A 20,719-nucleotide genomic window follows, 5' to 3' on the forward strand; every position below is an offset into this window, starting at 1 on the left:
AACACATACTCTCCACTTTCCATTCTTCTTTGTTTTGATTACAACAGGAGACACCCACTCTGCATCATCAATAAGATAGATAAATTTAGCATCAAGCAACTTTTGAATCTCAGCTTAAGTACATTTTCCTGAATTGTACCAAGTCTCCTAAGTTTTTGAGCCACTGGTTTATACCCTTCTTTCGATTTGATATGGTGCATAACGCTGTTAGTACCCCTTAGTTGGTGATATTCTATAGCAAATAGTTTCAAGTATTTCTGAAAAATGGTTGAATATTCATCTCTTTCATCATTAGCCGAGTCATTTCCCACAGCATATTCATAAGCTTAGGCACTACAACATTCATTTTAGGTTGTTGATCACATGTTTCTTGTTTGAAGTTTGTACTTCCTATAGTAATATTTACCACTTTTTCCTCTCTTTTTGAACCCTGGATTGACAACCCGAAGAGGTCAACATCCCTAGAGAGTAGGCTAGCTTCCCATTCTTTATCTTCCTCATCAAGGCTAGAATTTTTTGAATCACTACTTTCATCACCTCCAACATCAGTTTTATGTCTATTTTGAAGGACGGACCCTATTTTCATGTCAAAGATCACCCTCTTATGAACTGGCTTCTCTAGATAAAGTTCCAATTGACCTCTATACTAGTCTTAGTTGGATTTCATACCAATCAACCACAAACGTCCCAAAATGAGAGGATATGCCCCAAGTTTTGTAGGCGTAACATGGAAATCCAAACATGCTCTTTGGCCTCCAATGTTGATTTCCAAGTTCTCAATGACTCCCAAACATTTCACTTTTGAGCTATTTGCCATTTTAACCTTAAACAATGACTTCACTATCATTTTAATATGCATTTGCAACATTGCTTCTTTAGTGATTACACAAACTTGTGCACCACCATCAACATAAACTTGATCAATTTTCCTTCTATGTATCCATGAGTCCATGACATGTATAATGTCTTTCACATCTGATAGGTATACCACTCCAACATGCCAGTTTGGATTTTTCCTTTCCTGATGCTAATTAAACCATGTCATTGCCTCCTCAGAGATGAGTTCATCTGCAGTAAACATCAGCCTTCTTACCTTTTAAATTGTCAAGCAGGTTGTAAGGAACTTGATTGACTCCCAAAGCAAAGTCCCCCATTTGAATCTTCCTTTGTTGTCTAGCCTTCCTACTAGTTTCTGGTCCTCTACAATCTATTTTCCCTTTTTAATCCTTACTACCCTTTGAGTTTCCATTTCAATAACATCTACATTTTCCCCATCGTCAAACATGTTGATTGTTTAAATTAAATTCATACCTAATGTGCCTTCATTAGGTCTTCTTTCCAACTATTTCCTAGTTGGTTCAAGTGGCCTTTGTTCCTGTTGAGGTCTAGCACCTTGCCTAGCATTCCCTTGTGTCATGGGATACATCTTCCTCCTGTTCTTCTTGGATAAGGGCAAGTAGAAGCAATATGACCTCTCTCCCTGCAATTAAAGCATTCAATTTTTCTCCATCTATTTCTTGGAGGTCCTCTAAATCTAGGTTGCATTTGAGGTTGCCTTGCATGCAATAGGCTCATATTCAAATTCAAATTTGTCAATTGTTCCTGCAGTTTACTAATCACATCATCATCAGGTTTCCTATGGCCTTGTTGAGTTCCATTCTTCACTCTTTCAAATGCCCCATGAAGATTCACAACTTTTTGTCCTGCATTTCCTGCAACAGTGTCATTTTTACTTTGGCTATTTTGATTGCATCTTCATATGTATTGGGGTCTTTGATCAGAATCTTTTCTCTAAACAAACTTCTCCTTTTTCAAGAACATCATGCGAGGTTGAAATCTCGCAGCAAATTTAGACACTTCCTCATTTTCTCTTTGAAACATCTTTTCCAAAGATTTCCATAAACTCTCAAGAGTTTGCTTAGTTGCAAACCTTGTTAGGAACTCATTTTTGACTTCATTCCAATTTGCCCTTGTCTCTTCATTCAGTAAGTTCCACCATAATCTTGCAAAACCCCCAAGACAACACCACAGGATCTCTTGTGTTGAAGATCTCTTGTTGAATAACCCCCAAGACAACACCATAGGATAAAGATCGAGGATCTTCTCTCAACAAAACCCACAAAACAACACCACTGAACACATGATAAAAAATTCCTCATCACTCGCTCCTCACCAAGACTTCAACTCAACACTTAAGCATCTTAAACCTTCAAGCTCAGATTTTACCACTTTTAGAGAGAATTTGACACAAAAACAACTGACAACACAAGCTTTCAGATTCACACAACTCCTATTTTTTAGGGATGGCAGCCCTATCTAGGAAAATGCCCCACAAAGCATGGTTTTCTCAATTAGTGTAAAACTAGTTTGAGATCCTTTCTTTTCTTGTTTTCTTAGAGCACAAAAAATTCAATCAATGTCTCATTGTTTGCTTGGTAGTAGTACCCCACTTTCTCAATTTCTATCCCCTCTCTCTCTCTCTCTCTCTCTCTCTCTCTCTCTCCATACATCCATCCATCCATCCATCCATCCATAGAAATCCCTCTCTTCTCTATCTCATTTTAACCATCAATTCTCCCCCTTTCCCTTCCCCCCTCTCTCTCTTAGTGACAAGCCACTGTTTGTAAGAAAATAAAAGGCTGTCCAACTTGAATAGGTTGAGGAAAGCCATTTTTATAGCCTTCAAACTCTATTCATCTATCTCTCACATGTCAATCAATGTCTCATTGTTTGCTTGGTAGTAGTACCCCACTTTCTCAATTTCTATCATCTCTCTCTCTCTCTCTCTCTCTCTCTCTCTCTCTCTCTCTCTCTCTCTCTCTCTCTCTCTCTCTCTCTCTCTCTCTCTCTCTCTCTTTCTCTATCTCTCTCTCTCTCTCTCTCTCTCTCTCTCTCTCTCTATCTATCTCTCTCTCTCTCTCTCTCTCTCTCTCTCTCTCTCTCTCGCTCTCTCTCTCTCTCTCTCTTTCTCTCTCTCTCCATCCATCCATCCATAGAAATCCCTCTCTTATCTATCTCATTTTAACCATCAATTCTCCCCCTTTCCCTTCCCCCCCCTCTCTTAGTGACAAGCCACTATTTGTAAGAAAATAAAAGGTGGTCCAACTTGAATAGTTTGAGGAAAGCCATTTTTATAGCCTTAAAACTCTATTCATCTATCTCTCACATGTCATGGAAATGTGGCATACATTTACTTCTCCTTGATGCATTTGAGTTGATTGTTGATTCTTACAAGATGAATTTGTGGCCTCGGATTGATCAATTGGAAGTGATGATGACAATAAATTTGTGACAAATGAGAAGCTTGACAACAATCAATTTGTCAATATATTTGAGTGCATTGATTAGTGTGTGCTCATTCTCATTTAGGGCGCAAAGTTTATTGATGAGGGTGAGAGAATCGATGACTAGTTTTGTGATGAAGATGGGGTGTTGGAAGTCACATAGTTTATGATGATGATCTATGAGTGGAAAATCTCAAGGTTGAGTCCTCAACAATCCTGAGGGGAACCATGATGAAATGGTACCGGCCAAAAATTAAATTCAATGAGGATTAATAGCCATTATTTTATGCCTTTATTTTTTTCATTTGGTCTTTGGTCTCTTTGTAGACATCCTCTCCTGCTTAAAGGAATCAAGACATCCTCATCTTGAGAAGATCTTAATGGTTGTCCCCCTCTATGATAAGTCATTATTGCATTATAAGACCTATGGGTTAGGACCCACCACACTTTGACTATGCTATCATAACTATATGCAAGTACTTAAACTTTAAAGTGATTCAATAAGTTCAAAGATAATTTTATTACATTATTTTTCAGTACAATGGTTAGTATAAGGCAATGTTTATCACAAGTTTAGGGATTATTACGTCTCATGAAGATCTTCTTAGGATTTCTAATCATGTTCAAAGGTTACAATGGGTTCTAAACCTTCATCATTATCTAAATTTTAAAGGAAAGATGAATTTTAAACTTGTGTGGCATTGCTTCTTTGTTGGTTCTGTAATATTTCCACATGAAATATTAATCGACCCTAAACCCCGCACACCCCGCACAAAAATGCAACCCAAAGTAATCTCCCACATCCTAAAATGTTGGTGGTTAACTGCTTACCCCATGCACGCGTCAATAAACTCTAGCCCGCATGGAGCACAAGAGCCGAGGCTTGAAACCCGTAGTTCCACACGAGAACGCCCTTCACGAGAAAAGGCAAATGGGTAATGGTTAAATTTTGTGCAAATTTTTTTATTATTAACCCCCTCCCCTCAGCCGATGCATGGCAGGGAGAGGGAGTGTGAGAAGAGCATGAGTTGTGGAGGGCATGGGGGGGTGGCATGTAGCCCGACACATGAGTGGCTATCCCTCCCCCCTTATCCGATAAGACCTCCCCCCTCTCAAGCATGAGGGGGAGGGAAGAGAGAGCAGGTCGTGGAGCTGTTGTGCTACCGCCATCGCCACCGTGCTATCCGCCAGGTTGGTGCCTCTGTCAAATTAAAGTCCCCTTAAGCCTTATTCACCCGTGCTCTTGGGTTTTCCAAAAACCGCAACTATAAAGCCCATTCCTGTAATGTGTCCACTTGTTATCTTTAGAACATGTCTTAGCCGTCCATCGAAAAGGATGTCTAGAAAGCTCCGCCCGGCACTCCCATGAAATGTTACGGGGTTTGCGATCTAGGACTTTCCGCGTCTACCACGTAGTGGAAGTATTCCGGCCGTTCCCACTTAGGAGCAACCTGAATTAGGGTTTTCCCTATAGGTCATTTCCTAACGGCAACTAGCGTTGAACCCGAGCGAACTACTTTACATAGAAACGCCAGGTCCGAAGTGGATTCACGCTACACTTGGTTCAAGGAGAATGGGAAACGAGAGGGATGCAAAGCTCAACCTCTCTGTCATAAGTCATAGTCCCATTCCGTCCCCCTAAAATAGCGTAAATTGGGATCAATTATAACTCTAGGTCAACGCTTTTGTTGTTCGAATCCTTTGAACGACCTTCCTGCTGTCCATCATGATTTGAGAAAAGTTCCTGGCCAACCGGGACCACCCATACGTAGGATGGACCTATGGCCACATCCACCGCACTTTCCTCAGGTTGTTTTAGTTATTTAATTACCTAACACATTTAGTTGGACATATATCAATCAGCTTCCTTAATTAGCCCGTTAGGCACTGGTTCCTTCACGTAACCATAGCACTTGACATAGAAAAGCAATGTCAAACAAGTTCCTTTTTAATAGGTTATCATATTTATCTTTGAAATACATAAAGTCCAGCCCATAGGCTTATCCACAATCGGCTCGAAGGCTATGTAGCAATCCACAGGGATCACTAATCCAAGTTTCTGCTCGTAGACTAGTATGTGGGCCTCATGATCCAAGCCCGAGTCACGTTAGCCTCTTGTGCAGGGCTCGGAAGGTGAGGGATTTACGGCCAGAGCCCCCCCTGGCACCCAAGCGTCCTCCTGCTCCAAGTAGTGCTCAACAGAGAGACCTCTCGCGGTGGGTTCGGTCCACCTTCCCGGCGCGGTTAACAACCCCCTTGGTTAGGGTCAGGTAGGCAGTCGGGGGTAACTGAAGCTGCCTCTCCCTTCAGGCCTTCAACCTGAAGCATTAGATATCCATTTGTCCTTTAAGTCTTTGATCAAACAAAGCAAAACAGTGCTCTTAAATCTGTAACAAGCATAATCATTTCCATTGGTCGTTATTGTTGGCCAACTGCTAAGAAGTGAATCCTTCTTTCCGAATGCATGCAGCACTCGATCCGAGATTACTTGCGACTTGGCAAGATCCCCTATATCTTGGGTTAGGGCCGTACCCTATTAACCTGACTTGGTCAACACCTTAGTTCATATGTTATTCCAAATTATTGATTAGTCTCTTGCTTTCAAGCAATTATCTTTACCCAAGAAAGATACTATATTAGGACAATTTTTCATCCTCTTGCAAGATAACTTGCGTAAGAATTTGCCAACGTCATTTTGAGGAATTGGCCATTCTCTTGTGATCCAATCACAAGATCATACGACTCTACACTTGTTGCACAAGTGTCCCATCAAACTATGGGACTATTTACCCTTTGAATGGAGTCACGAAACAATCTCTTCATGATTACATTAGGTTGACGTTGTCAGACCTAGGGTTCCAAGTTCCATCTTTTTTTAGTGAGAGATTCCTAGGGAAAAACCCTAGATCACTTCTCAAGTAAGTTCGGATGTCTCTACATTCTGTGAATGTGGGCAAGTACTTAGGGTATAGGAGTTTCAGTTTTAGCAATACGTGTGACTAGGTCACATATTAAATCCTACTTAGTTCTTTGGAATTGAATTAACTCTTCCTAAACGAGTCCCTTTGCCGTTTTTAGGTGTTTAGGTTTAAGCCAACTTGTTTAATTCTTGAAGATAATTATGCTATCATTTCCATAAACACATGACTCATTGTCTAAGCGTAAGTTGATTTTCAAATCCTAACTTTTCAGTTTAAGATCAAGCATAGGTTAGGTTATAGCCTAATTCCAATTAATCATCCTATAACTTATGAACAAGATTCATGCTAAAACATGCAGCCTTTTCTAATAATTATGCAGTTGAAAAAAGATATTTATACCAATTGACTAGAGTTATTCAACATAAGAATCATTTCATACCTTGCACTTTCCTATGGATTCTTAGCACTTTCCATAATGACTTATTGTGAAGAAGATATGTCCTCATAATGTGGCATGAAATTTATACTTCGATGTCTAAACCGAGTGCACTATCTTAATTCCATCAATATGGACATTAATCTAAGTTCAGTTCATTGAAATGCACCAAAAACTACTTGCTAGAAATGCATATCAATTTTCTGCTCACTTTATTTTTGTTCGTTTTGTTGAAAATATTAATAATGATCGAACTTGTCCGTCGTAAGCTAATTCTTTTAAATTAACCAAAATATCTAAGATGGAAAATGCATCCTATCTCCAAAAATCATCCACGCACGTAAAATTATAACAATGTAAAAATAAAAATTAGGAAGGAAAACCTGGACTTGGGATGCTATGTCCACGTGGATGCTAGGAGACGGTCCTCTTGCGGTTGCGCCTTGGGCTTTCTTAGGAGCCATCGCGAATGTAGCCTTTCTACCTTGGATGAGACTTTGTGAACTCCTTTTTGAAATTCCACTGTCCTTTATGAGTTTTCTTTTCCTTCCTTTCATAGAAGCTCTTTGAAGGGATACTTCTATGGAGGAGGGGAGAAACCACGGAAAGGGTTCAAAACCCGAGAAGGGGGTGTTTCAAAATCCTCCGCGAATAAGACTTATTAAAGCCACGGGAAAGGGCTTAATGGCCTTTTAAAGACTCACAAGAAAAGGGGAAAATAAAAGGTGTAAAAGACCCCTTAACAGTGGATTGTTTTTTTTTTTGTGTTTGGGCTAAAAGAGCCCTTAGGAGGGGATCTCGCGTGTGGGGGAGGAAAAGAAAGGCTTAAAAGAGGCACATGAAGACCCTTCAAGTCAAATGTCGGGGGGGGGGGGGGGGGGGGGGGGGGGGGGGGGGGGGGGGAAGGGGGCTTATGGAACCCTTATGAGGGAATCTCGTGTATGGGGGGTGTTATATGAAGAGCACATGAAAGGGCTTTGGATTTCCGGGGGCAGCGGGGTGTTTTAGCAAGTCCACAAGAACTAGGGCTAGGAGGGAGCCCGAAAGAAGGTTTTGTGGGGGGGCAATAAGCAAAGGTATAAAAGGGGGCTTAGGAAGCCCCCTTGGAAGCTTCCAGAAGCTTCAAGGGAAGGGCACGTGGGGGGAAAAGATACTCGCCAACCGGCGTTACAACGGCCAGGAGACGGCGGCGGTGGATTGCAGCGGACTTTGTCAGTCCCTCCTTTCTCTCTCATGGCGGCGCCCACCTCCTCAAGCTTTGATGGCAATGTCCACCTTAGGCTTTTATGGCTGTCTCCTCCCTCTCGGCGGTCAGTCGGACGGCTTCTCCCTTGCTTCATGGTAGCACGGCAGTCAGACGCTTCCTTCCTCTTACCACTCTATCCGAGTGGCATCCTCTTTGGGATAATCTTTCCACTGGACGAGGCATTCTCTCAAGGTTTTGGATCTCAGTTGTCTCTCCCTAACATCTAAGATCCTGTCAGGCCTTAGTTCAAGGAATCCTTGACTAGGCATTACAACTTGTTGGTCATCAAGTACATGGTTAGGATTAGGTACATACTTCTTCAATAGGCTGATATGGAATACATTATGAACTTTTAGGTTCTCAGGGAGTTGCAATCTATAAGCATTAGGTCCTAGGCATTTGAGGATCTTGTATGGTCCACAATACCTTGGACTTAGCTTCTTGCAATCTCCTAAGGATAGAGAACTCTTCTTTGGGCGTACGTGAATGAAGACCATGTCTCCTTATCTGAAGACTCTATCTTGACGCTTCAAATCCGCGTATACCTTCTATCTATCCTTGGCAGCTTGGATGTCCTATCTTATTGACTTTATTTGGTCATCCATCTCTTCCAATATCTGCCTTGAAGCTTCAACCCTTAAGATTGGATCTGAGAAGTTTAGGGGACTTCGACAGTCATGACCATACAATGTTTGGAAAGGGGTCATCTGAATGCTTTGTTGGTAAGAAGCATTGTAGGCAAATTCAACCAAAGGCACGTATTGAATCCACCTTTTTGGCTCATGACAGCAGTATGCCCTAAGCATGTCCTCGATGATTTGATTGACTCGCTCTGTTTGGCCATCCGTTTAGGGATGGTAAGCTGTGCTAAAATAGAGTTGAGTCCCAATGGCTTCAAAGATAGCTCTCCAGAAGTGTGATGTGAAGAGAGAATCACGATCACTAACGATTCTTCTAGGTAGCCCATGTAGCTTGAATATCTCCTTGATAAACAATCTTGCAATGTCTGATGCTCTATAGTTTGTCTTTACTGGAATAAGGTGTGCAACGTTAGTCAGCATGTCAACCACAACCATGATGGAGGTGTATCCTCCCTGAACTTGGGGTAGGCCAACAACAAAATCCATACAGATGAATTCCCATTTCATTTGGGGAATGTCAAGTGGTTGTAATTTCCCTTGCATTTTGACATATTCGGCTTTGATACGTTGACAAGACAAACACTCGGTGACATATTTGAGAATGTCACCTTTAAGCCTCTCCCAATGGTAGCTCTTCCTAACTGCATTGAGAGTCTTGGCATAGCCAGGATGTCCTGAGAAAGGGGAATCATGAGCTTCCCACAATATCTTCTGCTTAAGTGACTGACTTGCCCGTATACACAGCCTTGTTCTATAGTAGACAAGTCCATTATTGATAGAGAATTCATGATACTTAGCCTGTAGCTTTTGGTCCTGATCCTTAATAGAGATTTCCCTTAGCATCTTTTGGTAGGCTGGATCATGGCATGCTTCCTCTCTAGCTAACTCAAGTATTGGATTGTTTGGCATAGATACCTTTGTAGCTAGAGACTTAGGTGTTGATGGATTTTGTAAGATTAATGAGTTAAGGAATGCCTTGCGAGACTGAGTGCATCAACAACTACATTCTCTTTCCTGGGTCGGTACTTGATTTCAAAGTCATACTCCTCCAGTACTTCAATCCACCGACATTGCCTCATGTTGAGCTCATTCTGGGTAAAGATCCACTTGAGACTCTTATGATCAGTCTCACTAGAGTAAACTTGTTACCCAATAGGTAGTGTCTCCAAAGTTTTAGAGCATGGATGACAGCTAACAATTCCAGATCATGCGTAGAATAATTCTTCTCATGATTCTTCAATTTCCTTTAAGAGTATGCTACAGGATGACCTTCCTGCATGAGCACACAACCTAAGGCAAGCGTGCTAGCATCTGTTACTACCTCAAACTCCTTATTGAGGTCAAGAAGTTTTAGGATAGGTGCTGATACCAAACTTTGCTTCAATCTATCAAAGCTGGTTTGTTCGGGAGTTGACCATGCAATGGATGTTTGCTTCTTCAGTAAATCCGTTAGAGGTGCTACAATCAAAGCATAGTTTTTGATGAAGACCCTATACCATCCTGTCAATCCAAGAAAGCTACATATTTCTTTGATAGATGTTGGCATTGGCCATTCTAGCATATCTTTGACTTTGGCTGGCTCCGCTGAGATTCCTTTTGCTGATACTATGAATCCTAGATATTCAATCTGACGTTTGAAGAATGCACATTTCTTCATCTTAGCATATAGCTTATGTGACCTCATTGTCTCAAGGACAATCCGAAGTTGGGGTTCATGATCTTCTTCCTTTTTAGAATAGACTAAAGTGTCGTCAAAGAAGACGAGCACAAAGTCATCAAGATATGGCCTAAAAATATCATGCATTAACTTGTTGAACGTGGCAGGTGCATTCGTAAGCCCGAATGACATAACTAGAAACTCAAAGTGTCCATATCTTGTATTGAAGGCCGTCTTGGGGATATCTTCTTCCTTGATCCTTATCTAATAGTAACCCGACCTGAGATCAATTTTGGAGAAGATCTTCGCACCCTGAAGACGATCAAGAAGCTCATCTATTCTAGGAATAGGGTACTTGTTTTTGACAGTTGATTGATTCAACCCTCTGTAATCAATACATAGTCGAAGTTTTCCATCTTTCTTTTTATGGAACAGTACTGGAGCTCCCCATGGTGAATTGCTAGGATGGATGTAGCCCTGATCTAGCAGTTGCTTGAGTTGTTCCTTCAGCTCAATAGCTTCCGGTATAGACATTCTATAAGGTCTCTTTGCAATTGGCACAGCTCCTGGTACTAGCTTAATCTCATGATCCACTTCTCTTTGAGATGGGAGTTCTGTCAGCTCTTCAAGAAATATATCCGCGTATTCCTTTAGCCAAGAAGGTCCTTCACTAGACTCCTACTTCTAATCTAACTTGTTGAGCTTAATTGAGTAGAGAGGTAGTCCTTTTTTGACTCCTTTATAATCCGAGATGCTTTGGCCAATTGAATTTTTGGCACTCCAGCTTGAGTTCGAAAGGAAATTTGTCCCTTTCCACAATGAATGTGGGCGTCATTAGACTTAAGCCAATCCATTCCGAGTAGACACTCATGGATACCTAAATTCATGACTCTGAATTTGACCGAAGTTGTCTTTCCTCCCAGAAAGAATTCCACCTTAGCAGTTTGCCTGGTACAAGTAACCTCACGACCATTTGCCAATTCCATAAGCAAAATAGGTGCTTCTACTATGGCTATTCCTAATGTTTTTGCACAAGCTGGTGAGATAAAGAAATGTGTACTGCCACAGTCAATCAAGGTCTTGAAACTTTTACCTTGATAGTCCAACAGTGTCTGAATCACTGAGAATTGGCGATTCGACCCTTTCTTGTGAAGAGCAGCATGGACTATTGCCCTTTCAAACTCTGCTTCCATGGTCAGATCTTCTTCTTCTTCGCACATTTGCCTATTGACAATGCAAGCAGTTCCTCCTTTGCCTCGGGTAGTGGCTCCCTGACCACGACCCGTTCCTTGGAAAGGTGCTTAGTGATGTCCTCCTCCAAGTTTGGGACATTGCCTCTTGAAGTGACCGGGCTCATTGCAATGGAAACAGCGGAGGTTTCAGCCATTTCTTTGAGCAGGAACAAAGTTGTTGACATTATTAGTCCTTGCTCTTTTTCTTTGTCCTTGATTATGACCTTGAACTCTCTTTATTTGAGGCCTGAATGCTCCTATGTTCGGGTCATTATAAGACCAAGTTTTGTTACCTCTTGGTCTAGCCTGCACCTCCTGAATTATAGGGGCAGCTCGAATGAGTGCGTCTTGAAGATCTGATGGGCGCATCGATTCGAGATGGGTATTTACTAGTGGGTTTAAACCAGCACAAAATTTGGACACTTGTTGTGTCATGTCCATCTGCAGCGCATACTTAAGAAGTGAGAAAAATTTAGAGTAGTATGCGTAAGAGTAAGTCCCAGCTGTTTTAGCTCGTAGAACTCATTCATTTTCTGCGTGTGATACGCAAGTGGTAAGTATCTTCCATGCACGCCTTTCTTCAGCTTCTCCCAGGTAACGGATCCTTCCGCGATCCCTTGATCTCTACACCATTGCTTCCACCAAATCCTGGCTTCGCCGGTGAGCTTCAGCTTGGCGAGCATATCCTGATTGGCGGGTGCAGTACCAGCTGCTTCGAAGTAATCCTCCATGGATTCAATCCAAATTTTAGCATCTGCTTGGATGGGCCTTCCTCTCCCGTCAAATTCAGGTGGCTTAATCTGCTTGAGAAGAAACTTCTTCTCCTGGATTATAGCAGTACTTGATGTAGTAGGCGAACTAGGATTCTGTACCTGGGGTTGTGCTTGGACAAAGATTTCTTAACGTTATTACTCGTTAAACGCTAATTTATACTTCATCTCCATTTCAGCTATCAACCAAGCAATCTAACCACTTAACTTTTATCAATTCTCATGCACATTGATAAAAGGAAGTCTTATTGTATTTATATGGGTGTAGCCCTTTCGAAATACAACATGTCTTGGGATGATAAGCCAATTGTTTGCATTTTGTTTGGGGAGAATAATGTTGTATTGCATTTATCTACAGGAATTGGATAATAGTATGGTTTCGGGTCATGGATCTTCAGGAATCGGTAAGTCATTGGAAGTTCAGGGTATCCTTTCCTTTGAAACCCATTCTTCTCATGGTGCCCCAACACTTTAATCCTGTCGGGGGGGATTATATGGGTTACTTCCTCATATATATATGAGTTCATCTCAACCCTCCAACCTTGAATATGTAAAGTTGAGTTTACGTGAGCTTCCACAAAAATGAACAGCTTCACAACTTTCAGGTCTTCCAACCACTTGATCCTCTTTAGGTTGGTCTGTAGGTATGCAAACTCGTGGGCAGCTATATAGTAGATTCCTGAGGCACCCGTCCATCTTCGTTCCATGTACAAAGGTGATCGATTATAGATATGCTCTAGGATGTTCATCATCTCAATCCTTTGTCGATAATACGGGGAATGCATCGCAGTCATAAACATGACTCGAAATACCAAGAACCTGATCCATGCTTCATAGTTCTGCAAGACAGCAATGAAACTAAGAAAATATTTGAAATACAAACATTTGCTTTACGTCATCTTATTAAGATTTCATAAAAAAAATTCCGTTGTTGGTTGGCTCTGATACCAACTGTAACGTCCCCACTTGTTATCTTCAGAACACGTCTTAGCAGTCCATCAGAAAGGATGTCTAGAAAGCTCCGCCTGGCACTCCCATGGAATGTTACTGGGTTTGTGATCTAGGACTTCCCGCGTCTGCCACGTAGTGGAAGTATTCTGGCCGTTCCCACTTAGGACCGACCTGAATTAGGGTTTTCCTTATCGTTCATTACCTAACGGCAACTAGCGTCGAACCCGAGCCAACTACTTTACGCAGAAATGCCAAGACCGAAGCGGATTCATGGTGCACATGGTTCAAGGAGAATGGGAAACAAGAGGGATGCAAAGCTCAACCTCTCTGCCATAAGGCATAGTCCCATTTTGTCCCCCTAAAACAACGTAAATCGGGATCAGTTATAACTCTAGGTCAACGCTTTTGTTGTTCGAATCCTTTGAACGATCTTCTTGTTGTCCATCATGATTTGAGAAAAGTTCCCGGCCAACCGGGACCACCCATCCTTAGGACGGACCTACGGCCACATCCATCGCACTTTCCTCAGGTTGTTTTAGTTATTTAATTACCTAACACATTTAGTTGGACATGTATCAATCAGCTTCCTTAATTAGCCCGTTAGGCACTGGTTCCTTCACATAACCATAGCATTTCACATAGAAAAGCAATGTTAAACAAGTTCCTTTTTAACAGGTTATCATATTTATCTTTGAAATACATAAATTCCAGCACGTAGGCTTATCCACAATCCGCCTGAAGGCTATCCAGTAATCCACAGGGATCATTAATCCAAGTTTTTGCCTGTAGACTAGTATGCGGGCCTCGAGATCTAATCCCGAGTCATGTTAGCCTCTTGTGCAGGGCCCAAAAGGCAAGGGATTTATGGCCAGAGCCCCCCTCGCACCCAAGCGTCCTCTTGCTCCAAGTAGCGCTCAACAGAGAGACCTCTTGCAGTGGGTTCGGTCCATCTTCTCAGCGCGGTTAACAACCCCCTTGGTTAGGGTCAGGTAGGCAGTTGGTGGTAACTGAAGCTGCCTCTCCCTTCAGGCCTTCAACCTGAAGCATTAGATATCCATCTGTCCTTTAATTATTTGATCAAACAAAGTAAAACAATGCTCTTAAATCTGTAACAAGCACAATCATTTCCATTGGTCATTATTGTTGACCAACTACTAAGGAGTGAATCCTTCTTTCCGAATGCATGCAGCACTCGATCTGGGATTACTTGCGACTTGGCAACATCCCCTATATCCTGGGTTAGGGCCGTACCCTATTAACCCAACTTGGTCAACACCTTAGTTCATATGTTATTCCAAATTATTGATTGGTCTCTTGCTTTCAAGCAATTATCTTTACCCAAGAAAGATACTATATTAGGACGATTTTTCATCCTCATGCAAGATAACTTGCGTGAGAATCTGCTAACCTCATTCCGAGGAATTGGCCATTCCCTTATGATCCAATCATAAGATCATACGACTCTACACTTGTTGCACAAGTGTCGCATCAAACTATGGGACTATTTACCCTTCGAATGGAGTCACGAAACAATCTGTTCATTATTACATTAGGCTGACGTTGTCAGTACTAGGGTTCCAAGTTCCATCTTTTTTTAGCGAGAGAATCCTAGGGAAAAACCCTAGATCACTTCTCAAGTATGTTCCCCTGTCTCTACATTCTGTGAATGTGGGAAAGTATTTAGGGTATAGGAGTTCCCGTTTTAGCAATACGTGCGACTAGGTCACATATTAAATCCTACTTAGTTATTTGGAATTGAATTAACTCTTCCTAAACGAGTCCCTTCACGGTTTTTAGGTGTTTAGGTTTAAGCCAACTTGTTTAATTCTTGAAGATAATTACGCTATCATTTCCATAAACACATGACTCATTGTCTACACATAAGTTGATTTTCAAATCCTAACTTTCCTGTTTAAGATCAAGCATAGGTTAGGTTATAGCCTAATTATCAAGATTGTGGGAGAGAAGGAAGGAGTCTCACTTGTAGCTTTCTTGCTTGCACAATGGGGGAATACACACAGAGGTGGAGGCTGAAAACAGTTTTCCTCTTCTTAGTTGTGTAAGCCAAAAGAACTCTCATACAAAGAAATAGAAGAACCCTATATATGGGTCTCAAACCAAACTCAACTAACTAAGGTGGCATACTAACTGAGACACAAACTAGAGTAGATAAGGATAGTTGTCATCTAGCTATTATTCATGGGCGGTGTACCAACCGCATCTACAACTAACAAGTCGGTGACATAAATGCACAACGGTCACCCTGGCATATCACGAGTGGAGCTCGATATCTCAACACTCCCCCTCGAGCTCAATCCCAATTCCTGCACACCAAGCAGGTCTCTGAACTTGCACAGCTTCTCTGCGCCCAATGCCTTCGTGAATATGTCAGCTACCTGATCCTCTGTGCTGACATAAACTAGATCAATAAGACCTAGTAAAACCCTCTCCCGCACATAGTGATAATGCACCTCAATGTGCTTTGTTCTAGCATGATAGACTGGGTTATTTTCCAAGTGTATACTACTCATGTTGTCACAATAAATGACAACTGGCCCATCTGTAGGCTGATGCATATCATAAAGTAGCTTATGCAACCAAGCTACCTCACATGCAGCCATTGCTGCACCCCTGTACTCAGCCTCTGTGCTCGACAAGGCAACTGTAGGTTGTTTCTTGCTGCTCCAAGTGACTGCAGCACTCCCAAATCCTTCATCTCAAACTTCTGCTTCAAAAGCATTTTCACATGAAGGATACCTTCATCACTATCACCTGTCATAATCAAATCATCAACATACATGACAAGTAGCATAATACCTTTCTCTGTTTTTCTCACATAAAGTGAGAAATCTGCCTTGGAAATCTGAAAGCCAATAGTGACAATATATTGTCCTATCTTGTCAGACCGTGCTCTAGGTGCTTGCTTCAAGCCATACAAGGCTTTCTTCAACCTGTGAACAAACTCAGGATGAACATCATGCACATAACCTGGTGGCTGCTCCATATAGACCTCTTCTTGCAAATCACCATGCAAGAAGGCATTCTTTACATCCATCTGATGTAAAGACCATCCCTTTGATGCAGCCATAGCAATGATTGCTCTTACGGTTGCCATCCTTGCAATCGGACTGAATGTTTCTTCATAGTCAATGCCATATGTTTGTGCATACCCCTTGACTACTAATCTTGCCTTGTATCTGTTCACAGAACCATCTGCATTGTGCTTCACCTTATAAACCCACTTATAGCTAATTGCATTCTTACCTTTAGGTAAAGGTACTAACTCCCATGTAGCATTTGCTTCCAAGGCATCCATTTCTTTATCCATGGCTTTCTCCCATTTTTCTTTTCCCATGGCTTGCTCAAAAGAAGTGGGTTTTGGTTCCTATATCACTTTGACCATATATGCATAGTGAATGGATGTAAATCCATCATATTTCAGCCTATCCACAGGATACCTAACTCTGGTTGACCTGCGCAAAGTAGGTTCACTCCCAAGTACTCTCAAAGCATCCCTGGTCTTCCTTACTCCAGGTGTAACAATAGAAGGAATACCCAACTCATCATCAATGCTCTGTTCTGAGCCACTAGATTCACCATCCACATAAGAGTGACCTGCATTCACATCAAACATGGGTTGATCTACCTTCTCTTTTCCTTTTCGTGACACCTGCATACCACTATTTGCACTGCCTTTAGAAGATTCTCCTGATCTCAATCTGCCTGTCCATGGCAAAGAATGTGAACCACTGCTAGAGGACGCTCCAGGTCCACTAATATTTTGTGACTGCTGCTGTGAATTTTGTGCAGCATTACCATTTTGTGCATCTACATCATCAATCACATTTACTGGTTTATACCAACTACTCATCTCATCAAAAACAACATCTCTGCTCACTGTAAACTTACGAGTAGAAGGGTTATAGCATCTATACCCTTTTTGCTGCAGAGAGTAACCAATAAAGATGCACTTCTCAGCTTTTGGATCCAACTTGGATCTCAACTCATCTGGCACATGTACATAGGCAATGCAACCAAAAATTTTTAAATGAGAAATATCTGGTTTCCTACCAGTATACCTCTCCTCTGGAGTCATTCCATGTATTGCTGCAGTGGGAGTCCTATCCATTATATAGACTGCAGTAGCAACTGCTTCAGCCCAGTAAAAATCTGGCAAGTCTTTTTCGTTGAGCATGGCACGAGATACCTCCCCAATATGCCTATTTTTTCTTTCTGCAATTCCATTTTGCTGTGGGGTATGACTGCATGAATATTGCTGCTTTATGCCGTGCTCCTGCAAGAACCTTGCAAACTCATTTGAGAGGTACTCTCTCCCTCCATCTGACCTTAGGCATTTTATTTGCAGACCTGTTTCTTTTTCAACCATGGCTTTAAGAGTTTTGAAATGCCCAAAAACTTCACTTTTCTTTTTCATAAAATACACCCAAACTTTTCTGCTATAGTCATCAATAAAAGTGACAAAATAATGACAGCCTCTAGAGTTACCACGTTCTCCTCCATAGGACTGGTTTTCTTGAGTTTGCTGCATATTCTGATTTCTACCACGACCTCCAAACCGGCCTCCTCTACCTCTGCCTCTACCTCTTCCAACATTTGAGAAGAAGACAGTTTCTTTTGAAGTTCCTCCTGAAGAAGATGCACCACCATTTCTCTGCTCCTCAGAAATTAAAAGAGCAATCAACTCCTCAAAATCAGGAAATCTTTCACGGATGGAAATGGATGTTCGAAACTGTGCATAATCCTTTCCTAGACCATTCAAGGTCACGGAAACTAAATCATCATCTTCCACTGGCGACCCAATGGAAGCAAGTGCATCTGCAATCTTCTTCACCTTCATGTGGTAGTCATTGATGCTCATATTTTCTCTTTGCACATTATGCAACTCTTGCTTGAGCTGCATTTTCCTGGCTTGCGTATTTGTGCTATACATTTTTGACAAAGTGTCCCATGCCTCCTTTGGTGTACTTGCATCTTGAATATGCACAATCATAGAGTCTGAAATGCTGATAGACAGCCAGTACATAACTTTCCTGGCTCTCTCATGCCATGCTTTAAATGCCTGCATTTGTTGTTGATTGGGAACATCAGGAAGAACTGGTTCTTCTTCATTTCCTGCAACAAATTCCCAATATCCTTTTCCCATAAGGAAATTCTTCATTCTAAACTTCCATGCTTGGAAGTTGTTCTTGTCAAGCTTTTCAGTGACAATCTGTGAAAGAGAATCAGACGCCATTACAGAATACTGCAAAAAATTCTGTCACTGCAAAAAACACAGCTTCACCCTCACAAGGGCAAATCTGCAAAACTAGCGAAAGTGGTATTTGACAACACAGTCACTTCTTAGTGACGATTCTGCATCAACAGGCAACAGGGATGATTCTGTAACTCCCAATGTCTCTGCGCACAGGCATACGATGCAATTTCTGCAGTAACTTTTCACCGACCTGTAGAACAGTGGTCGCACAGCATAAAATAGGGTCTTTTCCTGAGTGTGTGCAGAAAACTTCCGCCTCCAAAACAGGCCCCGCAGCATATACTGCCCTCTTGCTTCACCGCGAAGGGCGTCTCAACCTGAGACAATGCACTCTTGCAATTTTTGGCTGTGCTACCTGCAGAGATTTGCTCCCAAAACAGAAAATGAAAGCAACACTGCTCTTCTTACCAGAACACCGCGAGCTTGGCTTGCTTTCTTGAGCTCCTTACCACGAACAAGGCTCTGATACCATGTCAAGATTGTGGGAGAGAAGGAAGGAGTCTCACTTGTAGCTTTCTTACTTGCACAATGGGGGAATACATACAGAGGTGGAGGCTGAAAACAGTTTTCCTCTTCTTAGTTGTGTAAGCCAAAAGAACTCTCATACAAAGAAATAGAAGAACCCTATATATGGGTCTCAAACCAAACTCAACTAACTAAGGTGGCATACTAACAGAGCCACGAACTAGAGTAGATAAGGATAGCTGTCATCTAGCTATTATTCATGGGCGGTGTACCAACCGCATCTACAACTGACAAGTCGGTGACATAAATGCACAACGGTCACCCTAGCATATCACGAGTGGAGCTTGATATCTCAACACTAATTCCAATTAATCATCCTATAACTTACGAACAAGATTCATGCTAAAACATGCAGCCTTTTCTAATAATTATGCAGTTGAAAAACGATATTTATACCAATTGACTAGATTTATTCAACATAAGAATCATTTCATGCCTTGCACTTTCCTATGGATTCTTAGCACTTTCCATAATGACTTATTGCGAAGAAGATATGCCCTAATAATGTGGCATGCAATTTATACTTCGATGCCTAAACGGAGTGTACTATCTTAATTCCGTTAATATGGACATTAATCTAAGTTCAATTCATTGAAATGCACCAAAAACTACTTGCTAGAAATGCATATCAATTTTTTGCTCGCTTTATTTTTATTCATTTTATTGAAAATACTAATGACCGAACTTGTCCGTCGTAAGCTAATTCTTTTAAATTAACCAAAATATCTAAGATGGAAAATGCATCCTATCTCCAAAAATCATCCACTCACGTAAAATTATAACAATGTAAAAATAAAAATTAGGAAGGAAAACCAGGACTTAGGGAGATGTCCACGTGGATGCTAGGAGACGATCCTCTTGCGGTTACGCCTTGGGCTTTCTTAGAAGCCATCGCGAATGTAGCCTTTCTGTCTTGGATGTGGCTTTGCGAACTCCTTTTGAAAATTCCACCGTCCTTTATGAGTTTTCTTTTCCTTCCTTTCGTAGAAGCTCTTTGAAGGGACACTTCTGTGAAGGAGGGGAGAAACCACGGAAAGGGTTCAAAACCCGAGAAGGGGGTGTTTCAAAATCCTCCACGAATAAGGCCCATTAAAGCCACGGGAACGGCTTAATGGCCTTTTAAAGACTCACAAGAAAAGGGGAAAATAAAAGGTGTAAAAGACCCCTTAATAGTGGATTGTTTTTTTTTTGTGTCTGGGCTAAAAGAGCCCTTAGGAGGGGAACTCGCATGTGGGGAAGGAAAAGAAAGGCTTAAAAGAGGCACATGAAGACCCTTCAAGTCAAATGTCAGGGGGGAAAAGGGGGCTTATGGAACCCTTATGAGGGAATCTCGTGTATGGGGGGTGTTATATGAAGAGCACATGAAAGGGCTTTGGATTTCCGGGGGCAGCGGGGTGTTTTAGCAAGTCCACAAGAACTAGGGCTAGGAGGGAGCCCGAAAGAAGGTTTTGTGGGGGGCAATAAGCAAAGGTATAAAAGGGGGCTTAGGAAGCCCCCTTGGAAGCTTCCAGAAGCTTCAAGGGAAGGGCACGTGGGGGGAAAAGATACTCGCCAACCAGTGTTACAACGGCCAGGAGACGGCCGCGGTGGATTGCAGTGGACTTTGTCAATCCCTCCTTTCTCTCTCATGGCGGTGCCCACCTCCTCAGGCTTTTATGGCAGCGTCCACCTTAGGTTTTTATGACCGCCTCCTCCCTCTCGACGGTCAGTTGGACGGCTTCTCCCTTGCTTCACAGTAGCATGGCAGTCAGACTCTTCCTTCCTCTTACCACTATGGGAGT

The sequence above is a fragment of the Lygodium microphyllum genome, chromosome 4 (assembly GCF_053477565.2).
Source record: "Lygodium microphyllum isolate KBCC chromosome 4, Lygodium_microphyllum_v1.1.10, whole genome shotgun sequence".
Taxonomy (NCBI): domain Eukaryota; kingdom Viridiplantae; phylum Streptophyta; class Polypodiopsida; order Schizaeales; family Lygodiaceae; genus Lygodium; species Lygodium microphyllum.